Below are 13525 nucleotides of genomic sequence, written 5' to 3' on the forward strand. Positions count from 1 at the left end.
TCATAATACAAAAGTTAGCTATTTTCGAAACCGTGATCAACACTTCAGAACGTATTTTTCTCAGGATGGAGATTTGGTGTTTTGCAATAACGTAAATGAGATTATGAAAATGTTGGACATAAATTTTGATCTCTCTCAGTGGCGTTTATTCATTGATTCTTCGAAAGCAAGTCTAAAAGCAGTGTTATTGCATAATGGAAATAAGTTTCCGTCTGTACCTCTGGCCCATGCTGCAAATATGAAAGAAACTTATGAAAATATGAAACTTTTACTTGAAAAAATAAATTACAGTACATATTCCTTCAAAATCTGCGGTGATCTTAAAGTTGTTGCACTATTACTTGGACTTCAGCTGGGTTATACAAAGTTTTGCTGCTTTTTATGTGAATGGGATAGCCGAGACAGAACTAATCACTATATAAAAAAAACATGGCCTACGCGTGCATCGTTAATTCCTGGGCAAAAAAACGTAAAGTATTTACCCCTTGTACAGCCAAATAATGTGCTTCTACCACCATTGCATATCAAATTAGGATTAATAAAAAATTTTGTGAAGGCAATGGATCGCAATGGGAGTGGATTTTTGTATCTAAAAGAAAAATTCCCTAAAATAAGTGATGCAAAGATAAAAGAGGGTATTTTTGTTGGCCCTCAAATTAGGGAGTTAATAAAAGATTCAAGATTTGAAGAAAAATTAAGCGATTTAGAAACATCTGCATGGAAGGCTTTTAAAAATGTTGTTGCAAATTTTTTGGGTAACCACAAGAGTGACAGCTACAGAGAGTTGGTTAGCGAGCTATTATTGTCATATCAAGCATTGGGTTGCAACATGTCACTTAAGATCCATTTCTTAGACTCGCACCTGGATTTTTTTCCTGACAATTTAGGGGCTGTCAGCGACGAGCACGGTGAGAGGTTCCATCAGGACATTTCTAATATGGAAAAGCGGTACCAGGGCAAATGGAGCCCAAATATGTTAGCAGATTACTGCTGGACAATTAAAAGGGACCAACCAGAAGCTAAATATTCAAGAAAATCTTAGATTATTAAGTCATTTATAAAAAAAAAATAACTTTTGATTTACGAGATCTGTGTTTTTCCTTAATATTTTAAATTACTCAATAGAATAAAATCCTTGTCTAGCAAATTTTTTTAAATGTTTATTTTTTCTTACAATCACCAATTAAAGTAAAAATTATCAAAAAAGTCCGTGTGGCACGACAAAGTTAAAATTTTGTTGACCAGTGTAATTAACGACTTCTTCACGAATCAATATGTCAGAAATATAAATAAAGTTTTAATAGCTTTCGACGCTATTTTGTTATTCATTTGTTTACATAACAATTTTCTAGTGCCAAAATATTTTTTTACATTTTCTAGTTGGTATTACATAGTGTTTAATACGACTAAGTTGCGGTCTTTCAATGATTTGCGAGTAATTTAAACACTATTTAAAATAAAATCCCATAATCATTATTCTATGATACTGTAATTGTAGTAACATTGCAATACTAAAAAGACGAGTTTGCACCAAAGAGGGTGATAAACTTGTGTGAAGCGAAAGAAATATTCAGCGATCATCGTTGCAAGTGAAAATATGTAGTCTCTGAGTCCAGGAAACGGGCGTAATTTTATGTAAGTTTATAATTATAATTTTATATATAATACGATATGATATACAAGGAGAGTGTGGAGGGAAAGGTCGGAGTGGGAAGACCTAGACGAACGTATCTTGATCAAATTAAGGACGTCCTGGTAAAGGATCAGGTCAAAAGTACCCGAAACCGCCGAGCTTGCATGAAGAGTGTTATGCATGTGGATGAAGCGAAGGAAGTATGCAGAGATCGTGGCAAGTGGAAAGAGGTAGTCTCTGCCTACCCCTCCGGGAAAGAGGCGTGATTTTATATGTATGTATGTTTATAATTTTATATACGTTTATAAGTTTATTTAGCTTATAAAGTAAGTAATACTATCAGGATATCGCAAGTCAGTATTCGCATCGTCTTACGCCTACGGAATGAGATTTTAGAGCACAGGTGGGCGACAGTTCGCCCTAACCTGTTCTGGTGACGGGCTTCTATCATGTTCAGATCCGAAGTCAGTTCATGTCAGTAGAAGTTATCGGTTTAGAGTACTCTATAGACGGGGTAGACACAACTAACAGTCTTGAAAAGATTGAAAGGCGACGTTCAGCTGTATTGTTTAGTGATGGAATTAAGATTCAGATAGTGACAGGTTGCTAGCCGATTGCGTAAAATAAGAATCCAAATTTTAGTCGCCTTTTGTGACGGCCATTGATAAGATTTGTGATCTTAAGTGTCGTGAACCACACGGTCAACTGAGACACTAGTCCCATGCGACTACAAAGACATGGGGCAAAATCGTCTCACTTGGGACCATGGGACAACTCAATGGGACTTGTGGGACAAACTAGATCTTAGGACTGTGTCTCTTAGATACTTTAATTTCGCCGCTCTCACAAAAGTAGTATATGAACCCACATTATTCGCTTCATCTTTTTGTTAGTTTCTTGAAGTGATCTTTACCAGAAAGTCCGCGATTTGATCAAGGGTAAATACGCCTTGAATATTTTCACAGATAAAAAATTCGAAATCTAAAAATGATCTATTTAGATACATGCGTCAAACAAAGTCTTATTTCGCAAACTTCCAAGGAGGCGAATCCCGGCCAATCTGCTAAAATAATAAAACCCATTCGGCACAGTTTCGGGTGTAAGTACTTACAATTAAACCTATATACCGTTAACATTTCTCCGTTACTCTTCACGCAAAAAACTTGGCAGTTAAAATCCGCCTCTACGAAGCTTTTGTTCACTCGGTCAGTTCGCGTTGGTACAGTCGGCAAAAAAAGTTGATGAACAACTCGCCCCGAGGTCAGTGTACGGATGGCAATATAAAAAGTCTGGTGACAGCATCATTGGATTGGAGCTCTATGTCGTGTGACAGAAATTAAACAAGTAATATCTTTCTACTTAAGACTAAAAGTCTACGTAGAAAGATATTACTCATAGAAAGATAATCCTTGAAACTAAAAGATAATTTAAAGAACAATATACATAAATATACTCAATAGTACACATTATTTCTTCTTCCTCCTGGCCTTAGTCCTAGTTGCATTCTCAACACTCTGGAGAGAAGCCTGGGGTATGCCTTTGACCATGGATCCTGGAGTAGGTGAGTAAGGTTTCTCACGAAGCGACTGACCTCCGCAACCTTTGCAGGGCAACCTAACCAGTATTGGATCGATCATGGTTACCCATCCAGTTGCCTGAATGTGCAGGTTTCCCCACGACGTTTTCCCTCGCCGTAAGAGCATCTTAAAGCATAATAAATCTTACGTAAACATCCGACCTTATTACATTCGTTACTAACCTCAGAATATCAATTAATCGACACTGACCTTAGTTTTTGCGGCAACATCATATGCGCATTATAAACTCGTGTAATTGTTTGCGATTGTGACGCCTTTGGCCTTAACATAATCTATATCAATGTAAACGTATAATAATTCAGTTTAAATAGTGTATCTGTATGTGTTATATTGAAGGCGATACGTTAAAACATCAAAAGAATAAAATACATCACAATGACTTCAAGGTGCCGTGTGGTTCTCGGGCCCGATATAAAAGAGAATAGCACCACTCTATGTCTTTCCCATAGGCTTAAAAACTTGGGATTCTTCTTTTAAGCGATGGGCTAGCAACCTATCAGTATTTGAATCTCAATTCTATCATTAAGCCAAACAGCTGAACGTGGCATATTATCAGTTTTTTCAAGACTGCTGGCTCTTTCTACCCCGTAAGTGATTTTATGTATATACAATGGCGGATTTATCCTAATTGGGATTTCTTCTTGTTTGTTTCTTATTTGTTATATTCTTCACCATTACATATTTCTATAATAAGAACAGACTTCACAAATAAATGCGTTAGCTGCTTTTCCTTCCGTGTACATAAAAGCAAGTCAAAGGATAAAGGTAAAAGCTTATTAGCTTAAGATTCTTCTTTTACGCGTATGGGCTAGCAACATATCGAATCATAACTTCATCATTAGACGACGAGACTGTTTGGCTCGGCCTACCTCGCAAGGGATAAAGACGTGATTCATGTATTTTTGTATGTTCACATAGAGGTGTGGTGTTAGCCAAACAAACTAGCACAAGAACAACCAGTATAAACCATTGTTTGACTAGCGAACGCATGTGGAATGCTAATCAGTCAATTAGACATACAGATGTTCATCTAATATATCTTGTTTGGTTTCCTTCCACCCAAAGGTTGACTGGAAGAGATTGCATTAGCGATAACTCCGCCTTTGTACCATCTCTATCTGTTTTGTGCTGTTTTGTATGTTTTATTCTTATGGTGCAATAAATAGTTTTATCTATCTATCTATCTTGTATGAAAATGTCTTTCCAACAAGTACACTCCCCTTTCCCCATTGGAGACCGATGAGATCACATCGTTATCAACCGTTATCACTACTGATACCGCAGATAAAGCTATCGCTATCGCAATCAAGGAAAGACACTGGTGTGGCGTAGGGCAAACATTCTCACCAGTTTCATTGTAGAAATCGCTTGGAAAACTTTGCAATAACATATTTGCACAAGTGTCATGGGTGGAATGATATTGCTGTTATATAAAACAATATAGAAAGTGTTTTTTTTTAAATTATATTTATTAAGAGTACGTGATATGAAAAATCAAATTAAAATCCTTTCCCGTGGGAATTTAGGACAATTCTTTCTGCACCCCGAGTTCACATAAAGAACCTGCTAAACTTTAAGTTTCTTGAGTCTAGATCCTATGGTTGGGGCTTTACTTTGTATGTCAGTCAATCACTCACTTACTCAGTAACAGAGTTTGAAGAACTTTTTACGGCTGGTTAAGAATGTTATTTAACTTAAGATTTTACTTTATATAGAAACATGTGGACCGATGAGTGTAATCGATTTAAAGACACCATCGATATCCAACAAAAGTAGGTAATAGACTAGGCAATTAAAAATAATCGTGAGCATATTGACGAAATAGTTGCCAAAAACGACGCCCACGCTTTCCTATTACGAAAGACATAGAAAGTCTGCGTGTGCCCACACCGAGTGACACGAGAACGGTTGTAAGATTAAAAAACATTTGTAAACAATGATACATAGCGTGAAGGAGACTAGGTGATTTTAAAATCATGAAATATTGTGTCGTTTGGTTCCCGGCACCAATACAAAAAAGAATAGGACCACTCCATCTCTTTCCCATGGATGTCGTAAAAGGCCACTAAGGGATAGGCTTATATACTTGGGATTCTTTTTAGGCGATGGGCTAGCAACCTGTCACTATTTGAATCCCAATTCTATCATTAAGCCAAATAGCTGAACGTGGCCATTCAGTTTATTTGAGACTGTTGGCTCTGTCTACCCCGCAATGGATATAGACGTGACCATATGTATGTATGTATGAAATATTGTATGACGGAATTGGTAGCGATTAAGCTCCAATCGTTGCAACAAAATTTTACAGCGACAAAATTTTACAACGAAATGTTGGCTGCAGACCACTTCCAACAGAGCGAGGTGAAAATCATTGCAATGCCTATGTTCAGCAGTAGGAGTCCTTCGGATGTTGCAACGAAAAACTTGATCGAACATTGTAGTAAAATGTCTAAAACATCCATTTTTTTAAAGGAGTAGTAAGGGATTTGAGTTAATCTTTATTTACTTTGACTAGTAGATTGCAAATTACAAAATTAATTTAAAGAAACTGTGCTTGTACATGATATAATTTAGATTTAAATAGTGACAGGTTGCTAGCCCATCACCTAAAAGAAGAATCACAAATTTATTGTAAGAATTCATTTTTCCGAATAATTATTGCAAGGAACTGACATACCACATTGATAATATAACTCCAAACAATTATTAAACAACAATGAAAGAGCTGAATCATACTGAATTGGTTTTCTGGTAAAAAAAACCTGATGCAATAAAGACAATGGCTCAGGATCATGAACGGTAGTACGTTGCAGTTAGCAGACTCGATCCAAACTCACGGATTAATTATAAAGCCCCAAGTGAAGAACTAATAGCGGTTGAAGATTGAAAAAGATTAAAAGCTATCGATGACTTAAATACGGAAAGAAGCAGTTTAAAGAATCAATTATCAAAAGAAACAAACAGTAATAATAATGATTTGCTTGAAATAAACGCTCAGTGCCTTTTTAAAGAAAGATTTTATAGTCACAATTCTCGAAGGCCACTTATAGTTCAATGGCTTAAAGATGGACTAAGAATCACGGATATATTGGAAGGGATCATGGCAAGTGGAAAGATGTAGCCTCTGCCTTCCCCCGGGGAAGAGCGTAATTACACATTGCTTAAAATATCACACATAATATCATGAAATTCATGCAGAATTTTCGTGAATCGTAAGTCACGTTGGACCTCAGCATCAGCGTAAATTATCCCGTACTGTATATATATTTATTCATCTGCAACAACGTTAGCTATATCTCTAAACTAATTAAAAAGACCGTGTCATGACATTCGTGTTTATTATCGTTTTCCTCAATTAGAGCGTTCACATTTTGGCCAAATTTTAAATTGTCACCGGCTTAATAAAGAGTTTCGTGAACTTTGACATAGAAAAGCTTACACATGATTGTGCAAATGGTGACACTTATGACAATTATTATGAATTATTTTGTGTAAATGAGGTTAATTTCAGAATAATGAGATAATGTCACGAAATTCATAAAACTGAACACATTGGGGTGTACCGCAAACCGATGAGCTTATATCGAGAGAGTTACGGATGAAGCCAAAGAAGTACTTACGCAAGGATCGTGGCAAGTGAAGAGATGATAGTCTCTGCCTACCGAGAAAAAGGCGTAAGAATTTGTTGCATATGTATTCTGATTTTACAATTAATGAAGAATTTAGTGGCCTTTCTGGGCATCAAACACAACAACACCAGTTTAAAACATCAAGTCAAGTGTTGAAGCTAATCCTCTAATAGCTTTGAAGATAATAAAACTCACGTTTCCTTTTACAATTCCGCATCAATTTTCTTGTCAAGGTATTTGTCCGTTTGTGTGTCAGAGCAATTTTGTGTAATATCGTGACCACAACTATTTTCTCCGATTGTATAGCAGAGGAAAGACGCCTGCGTTTCACATCGTTTCGCGTATTGAGAACAAGACTTGTGGTAAACTTTGATGATACAAAAATGTCGACACTACTGGAAAAAGATTGACGATAGTTTATAGGCAAAGTGAGTTTCCTAAATCTTAATTAGACTCATAAACTTCAGAATATTATCATTAACAAAGTACAAATATTATTACTTAATAAGATATTGATAAAACTATGATGGAAAAAAGACTTTAATATTTCTAGAGACACTAAAAATTAACCGGCTAATACTTAACTTAAAGATTCTATTCATCAAACAAGTCTTCAGTTCACAACTTAAACCCGCTAAATGTTGCAACTCCGGACACCAAGGTCTGATTGTTGCCGTTTCACCGCAAAACAAAACCTCCGTGGACCATAAAAAAAGGGGGAAACCAGTTCCTGAACGATTATAAACTTTATTTCAACACAATTGAGGCTAGTTTCAAAACGATTCACGGTTTGACACGATACGGTCTGGTCGGAATGGCTTTTCAAAGTAGTTTTTTAATCTTGAACATAGAATAATATCTGCTAACCTTTAGAGCAAACTGAATAAGCAAAATGGGAGAGTCTATTTGTTTGGCCTTCTTTCTCTGTGCGAAGGATGAATAGATGAATTATAAATCAATCTTTTACGAGAAATTGCTTCCAATTTTATTAAAATTATACGCTGAAATGGGATCAAATTACTGTTAAGTAAATCACAGTTTTCTACTACAGTACTACTTAGTGCAGTTTCTTCATTTTGATTAATATTTAACTGTCCTTTCACTAGAGCGCCACGATTGAATGTAGTTTTAGTTCAGCCTTGTATTCCATTAACAAATAAATTAACAATGTTAATATTGAGCACGTTTACATTTAATAGCTAGGATTTGTTTGGAATTGTATTTCTATAGATAAATTTCGAATTGTACTGTGATATATTTTGTGACTATTAAAAGTACTAAGTATGTTAGTTACATAACGTATCATCTACATTGTTTTCAAGATCATTTGGAACACGCAGATAGGAAATAAAATCAATAATGTGATAGAAATTATCATTACTAGGAAGACATATATAGACGATTGAATGCTAATATGTCAATGTGCCAACAATTATGTTAATTTTATAACACAATCTGTAAACAGCACATAAAATTATCACGCATGCAGCTCGGCAATAGACAAACAATATTGGCCAATAATATCCATCCGTTTATCATACAAGAGCGACGATAAAGATAACTGTTGAAGGATTAAAAGGTATCGATAAAAAAGGAACGATATTGCACACCAAAGCAGGAGTAACTCGACACGATACACCAGACAAATTAGACCATCGACAATCTAAAACGCTCTGAAACGACGTAAAAAAAACAAGAGGACAAACGACCGATCTACAAAATTTCTACACAATCAGAGGTAAGCGACCTTTGGAGGTACTGAATCTTAGTGCACTATTACACAGTCACTGTATATCCACGTTATTATTTGAACCACCGGAGCGGGACGCAACGGTATCGCCTGTTCCGTCTGCACGAGAAATAAAAAACTATCACATTAACACACACGATCACTGAAACGTCATTAATACACAACACTTGTCTCACGTTCAAATCACATCACTGGGATTATTGTTGCTGTTTTTGGGAAATTTAGAACAAACAGCGACACGCACGCCGCTCGCGAACGCTCGAGGCATACTGAGGTGGCATTGGTGCGCGAGCGCTGCCCGCTGGTTTATCAGCATTTGAGGGGGGAGAGGCCCAAAGAAAAAGGCTTCCACGTGATGTTAGATAAAAAAAAAGATAGTTTGTTTAACAGAGAGCAGGTTTTTGAGAGGATTAAACTGGCAGATTTAGATATTTAATAAAATAAACCAACAATAAAATAAAACAAGAGAGTTACAATTAAAACGTTTTGTTCACACACGTTGACCTTTACGTTAATTTGCGTGAAGTTTGAATGAAAAACATGTTCACGTCATACCATTAAAATATAATTAAAAATACAACAATCCATGAAAGACATATTGGTAGGCGGCAGAACAGAAATTAAAAATGTAAAGACAGTGCCTCAATAGTTCATGAAAGATACAGTTACATGTGTAATGATACTTTTTTTAATTAAATACAATATGTGGGCAAAGGGAGTGACCAGTGAGATGGCAATTGACAGAAGTAATTGGAAAAAACTAACATACTGTGCCGACCCCGCGTAGAAAGTGGGAAAAGGTAACGACGAAGAAGATTTGGGCAAAGATTAAAGATTTGTTTACAATAATTCATAATTATAACATCTTAAAATAATCTTATAATTATGAATCTTCAACATTGACTTCCAGTGCTTCTTAGATAACACTTTTTTTATCAAAACAAAGAGCTATTATCTAAGGTCTTAATAGTAATCCCTCCATATATTTTCATCTCTTGATAAATCAGCCTGTTGTTTATTCCTATACGCGTCAGGTGCAAAACCTGTTTGGGATTTCCTGTCGACATCAAGATGTGGTGGGTGCATTTTGGCAATTTTATCGATATATTTAATGAGTGTATAATAAAGTCCTGAGAAAGATTTTGGTACCTGATCAAAACTTGACGTTATCAAAAGTCAAATACATACCTACACGTGCATGTGCGGTTGATAAGTCATGCAATTCACATAATATATACCTGGTTGGTTCAATGTGCAGGGCACGACAGCAGGTGCATCATAGTCTACACACATTCACAGGATAGATCCTCTGTTGGACAAAGAATTTGCGGCGGTAAGAGACCCTACCTGGTAGATTGTAGGGCTGCGGTTTTGATTACTAGACAAAGTTTTTTTTCCTCCTTCTCAGTTGCATCCTCACCACTCTGGAGAGGAGCCCGGGGTATGCCTTTGACTATGAATTCTGAATTGGGTGAGGCAGGTTTTCACACAAAGCGACTCCCGTCTGACCTCCGCAACCTTCGCAGGTAAACCTATTTATTTATTCACTAACAATTTTTACATTGTGTTTGAATTGAAGTACCTATCCTAATCCGTATTGGATACATAGTTACACATCCAGTAGCTTGAATGTGCAGATTTTCTTACGATGTTTTCTCTCACCGTAAGAGCATCGGTTAGTACTTAAATTAATGTACTTAACATTGAAAATAGTAATTGGTAAAAGGCTGAGGTGGGATTAGAACCTTAGCCTTTCTGCGCATCACGCATTTTAACCGGGCACCTTACCGATTCGCTTTTATATGAAGTAAAATAATGTCGATAGTTTATTGGAAAGGACCATAAGACGCAACACAGACCTACACCAATTAGTTTTGCAACGGTCTAGTTATTTTTTTAACTCTTTTCAGCTTTAATTCTTCGACTAATTGCAAAATTATTCTCTACCAGAAGACTTTAGTACGGAGGCTGGTCAAAATCCTGTATTTTCAGCTTTAGTAACATAAATCCCCCTACCTTTTGCCAAGTAACAACATTGACGGTTGACTGACTTACCCGCCGGTTGGTCAATATAACAATACGCCGTACAGTCACGGTAGTGAATTTACGGGTTTCCATTGTACTGACTTAGATAACATCAGAACGATCGGAATCTAGCTCGAAGTCTTAACAGTAAAATTATATAAAGGCAGGTGTAGGAAATGTAGTAAAAAATTAGTTATTCACTACAAAAGACAGAAGGAGAAGAGAGGAGAGAAATCATCGAAATTAAAGCATTTTATTATGGAAATAAAATAAATAATATCTGACATTTTTTTCCTAACTAAAACAAACCACGGCAACCGTTGCTAAGGCGTACATAAGAAGGCTGCCTACAGCAAATTTACTAGGCTATGCTAAATTCCCATTTGGTATAGTGATACGAGTGAAGTTCACGCTGATCTGTGAGATTTCTTAATTTTTTATTTTTATGTGAAATTTTTTTATTGTAAGACGAACGAGCAATAATGTACCGAGAGAGCAGCCATATTTTATTTTATTTTCCACGTTGGTACCCACGGAAGACCAGCGTCGTGGTATATAGGTACCACGACAAATGCTGAGGCCATTTTGGTACAAAAGTTGTTATAGATTAAGGTTTCAGTTCTTAATATATTATTATGTACCAAACAAACATTCATTATTTCTTTCTTTCTAGATATGATACGCGCAATCTGTGAGAATGTACCCGGTTTGTTTTACGCAGATTACAGATTACAGTAAAAAGCACGCTCGTGCAGAAGCCGTGACGTGTACAACAATGGAGAAGCGCACTACAACAGTTACAGATGACTCACGGCCGCGGCTCAACGTCTACCGTGACAAACTAACTGACTTGCAGTTTCATTATTTGGTACAGAAATTTTATTATAGTATTTAGCATGCTTTTACAATTCATATAAATGTAGTGCTGTGTGGTAGGTACCTACACATAAAAACACCAGCTTCCATGGGAATTTCTAGATAAATAATAGTACTTATTAAGTCACTCCCGTTTATATTCAACCCGTGTAGCAAATTTTATCAAAATAAGTCAAGTAGATTTTGCGTGAAAGAGTAACAAATATTCATCCACACATCCATACAAACTGTCGTATTTATAATAGTAGGATAGGCATAAGAGAAGGTAGGTATCACATATTTGAACCTCGACATAAGACTAGACGCTTAAAAAGCCGAACAGCTGAACGTGGCCTTCCAGTCTTCAAGGCTGTTGGCTCTGTCCGCCCCGTAAGGGATATGGACGTGATGAAATGTATGTATGTATGTAAAAAAAAATCAGGTAATAATACAAGTACTTTTTTAAAGCTGTTTCTAATAGCTTATTAATTTCCGATAAGCTTTAACTGCCCAAACTCATCTTAATCGCTTCAACAATCTGCCAAACATGAGACACTTACCTTAAACTAAATTTAACTTTGTTACAGTATAATAACCATTAATTTAAGGTGTCAACTGTGGTGGACGTTATAAACTCTGTATTTGTACCTCACAGGGTAGACAAAGTCTAGTCTCAAAAACATGTACAATGATGCCGATAGATTGAGATTTGAATAGTGACAGGTTGCTAGCCCATCGCATAAAAGAAAAATCCCAACCAGGCCTTGCCGTAAATTTGATAGTTTTTAAATATTATTAACAAATACTTTCATTTTTCCACTAAAAACATTTCAAATTTATACGTTTTCAAACTTAACAAGAGGCGCCATCTGTTGGGGGATAGACGAACTAAAGTTTATATGCGCTCTTAACATAACTATATAACTTAAATTTTATTTTCAAAACTATTGTTTCATTTTGAATATTATGACTGAAACAACGACAATTGATAAAAATGCTACATAGTTTGCATATATTTAATTTTTTTAGTTACGCTCTCCGCCGCTAGATGGCACTAGCTGTAAACTAGAGATGATATAAATTATTTTTATTTGTATGCTAACATCTTGAGTATACAAATCTCTCTCTTTAACAGTACAAATATTGAATTCTTCACAATATGACAATATAAACGACAGCTTTCACTGCTTTTGTGTGAATAATCGTTGAAGAAAAGCGTGAATGAGATGACGCGATCAAGTGATAATTGAAAATTTTATTTTTATCCACGTAGGTTGTTATAACAACATTTTTGTTACTTCACCCGTTACAATACATATAATTCTACTGTTAATATAACCAAACTATCACAATAAAACAGGCAGTTTTCAAAAAAATGTAACCAATTTCATAAAAAGACCTGGAGTTTTACTTTGTTTTTATAGATTTTCACTGTATTCAATTCAAAAATTTAGCTGCTTAATGCTGTTAAATTATTTCATTTATTTCGAGCATGGTAAATTGATTAATTTTTAAAAATATAAATTAATTACAATAAGAAGACAACAAAAATCAAGAACCCAAACCGCTTTCCCGGCTTGAAATTCAAACTGAAGAAAACTGAAAAAAAAAATTCACCCGAATAAGAATCTGCTTCTAGCTGTTCTGCTAATTTCAAAAGATTCGACTGGTAGCTAATGCTATAAGTCCAACTATTGTAATTTTTAAGGTTTAATAAAGTCTTAAATAAATAAATAGCATCAAATACAATGTAGGCGAATCCGGCGGAAAATAAATAGCTGTTGTACAAAAACACTCTTCATTTGCATCAGAGCGCCATCAATAAAAGCAAATTGAACGTTATCACTGATAATGACTGATAACTTATCGTTTCTGATTATAAAGATCCCGATGGAAAATAATCTGATATCCTACATATACATATATATTTGAAGCAGCATCACTCAATGAAGATAAATACATATATATAAGTACATACATATGTATAATATACTATATATTATTAGAATTTCAATTCCATCATTAAGCCATACAG

General features: G+C 35.5%; 2 protein-coding genes across 19 annotated transcripts in view; both read right to left on the reverse strand.

Moving 5' to 3' along the window:
* LOC106142136 (serine/threonine-protein kinase MARK2) overlaps positions 1-13525 on the reverse strand; it is a 175087-nt gene that overhangs the window by 79170 nt on the left and 82392 nt on the right. For 4 of the 18 annotated variants that reach the window (XM_013343775.2, XM_013343766.2, XM_060951961.1 and 1 more), the window contains exon 1: positions 8608-8895. The exons of 8 other annotated variants lie outside the window; for them this stretch is intronic. The gene's annotated coding sequence lies outside the window, so the exon portion shown is untranslated. Of the gene's footprint in view, positions 1-8607; positions 8897-13525 lie in introns of those variants that run through there. 6 more of the 18 variants (XM_060951962.1, XM_060951949.1, XM_060951953.1 and 3 more) reach the window with 5 other exon arrangements.
* LOC132903512 (uncharacterized) overlaps positions 1-13525 on the reverse strand; it is a 31546-nt gene that overhangs the window by 10902 nt on the left and 7119 nt on the right. The gene's annotated exons all lie outside the window — the stretch shown is intronic.

The sequence above is a fragment of the Amyelois transitella genome, chromosome 27 (assembly GCF_032362555.1).
Source record: "Amyelois transitella isolate CPQ chromosome 27, ilAmyTran1.1, whole genome shotgun sequence".
In the NCBI taxonomy this organism is placed as follows: domain Eukaryota; kingdom Metazoa; phylum Arthropoda; class Insecta; order Lepidoptera; family Pyralidae; genus Amyelois; species Amyelois transitella.